Below are 1619 nucleotides of genomic sequence, written 5' to 3'. Positions count from 1 at the left end.
TGTTCTCACACTAAAGGCTGGATGGATGAGAGAATAGAGGGGGGTCAGTGCTTCCAAGACAGATTACATTCTTGCCTTTCACCAGGGGGTGGTTCCTTTAAAAAAGAATTAAAGTCCAGTACGTACATTGGCCAGGCTTTGTTTGTTTGTTTACAAAGTCTGGGCTTTTTAGCCTTGCCTAAGTGAGTACATCATGCAGTCCTGTTGCATTGGTTTTAGAAAGGATTAAAGAAAACAAGTGTAGTGAAGTTCCTGGTGTGTGCAATTCTAAGCATGGCCACAAGAAGCAAACGTCATTAGAGTCCAAGTAAGTATGTCCAGAACTGGGCATAACTCCACTGAACTTTCCCTGGCTAGTTTTGTAGCATGGCTGCTAATATTTATTTACTATTTGGCCTATGCTGGGTTTTTCTCCAGGACTATGACCAAAGACAGCTCACAAGAATAAAATCAAATGTAGATTTAAAAAAAACAGATAGGAGAAATATAAGTAAAAATACAGAAAGTTTATTAAGGGGAAACTGAATTAAATCACATTAAAACATAACTGCAATTTAAAAACACATCTGTTTCAACATCTTGGCTTCCAGGGAGATTTCTGGCTTGATCTGTTCTAGAACCCATTTGTTTGTTTTTTTGGCTGTCCGTGGGATCCTTAGCACTCTTCTCCAGCACTGCATCTCAAATGAATTTATTTTCTTTGTTCTTTAGGATCTTTTCTTGAACTTTCATAGCTGCCCTCCCCATTCTTAATTTTTTCCTGACTTCTTGACTGTAGTCCCCATTCTGTTCATTGTTTGATCCCAAGTTTGAGAACTCTTTTACTATTTCTGTTTCCTCATTGTCTAGATTGAATTTGTGTGGATGCTCCGTGGTCATTATTTTTGTTTTCTTTATGTTCAACAGTAAGCCTGCCTTTGCGCTTTCTTCCTTGATCTTCCTTGGTAGTTGTTCTACTTTCTGCTTTATCACACTAGGGGGCAAACGGGATTTAAATGAGAGTTAAATTAGATATAACCAGGAAATGTTGTGTGATAAACATCAGGCATTTCCTGGTTTTCTCTAATTTAACTCTCATTTAAATCCCATTTGCCCCCTAGTGTGACAAAGCAGTAAGGCATAGGCCTGTTACAGACTGCCAAAATAAAGCTGCTTCAGATCTCTTTGGAGGTATGCTATTTAAATGATGCATGGGTCCTAAGAGTCCGGAGGTCGCGCCAAAGCCACACTCCATTCCTAAGCATTGGAGTGCAGCTTTGGTGCATCTTCCGGATTCTTAGGATGCATGCATCATTTAAATAGCATATCTCCAAAGAGACCCGAAGCAGCTTTATTCTGGCAGTCTGTAACAGGCCATAGTAAAATCCTATAAATAAGTCTTGCTGCGTTTCTTTCGACTTACTACCTGTCAAGTTAATAGCCAAAACTTGACAACATGCACTTGTTTTGAATGTTTCATTTTTAAAAAATTTTCCCCTTTTTATTTTTAGCAAGATGTTGCCTACCACCTCCCTTAATTCCCGAGATCATGGCAATGGATCTTTAAACCCTAGAGAAGCAGCAAGACACACAGCAGGGGCAAAGCGCTACAAATACTTGAGGAGACTCTTTCACTTTCG

Source organism: Sceloporus undulatus, chromosome 3 (assembly GCF_019175285.1).
Source record: "Sceloporus undulatus isolate JIND9_A2432 ecotype Alabama chromosome 3, SceUnd_v1.1, whole genome shotgun sequence".
NCBI classification, from domain to species: Eukaryota; Metazoa; Chordata; class Lepidosauria; order Squamata; family Phrynosomatidae; genus Sceloporus; species Sceloporus undulatus.
Note: the sequence above shows the minus strand (reverse complement) of the source record.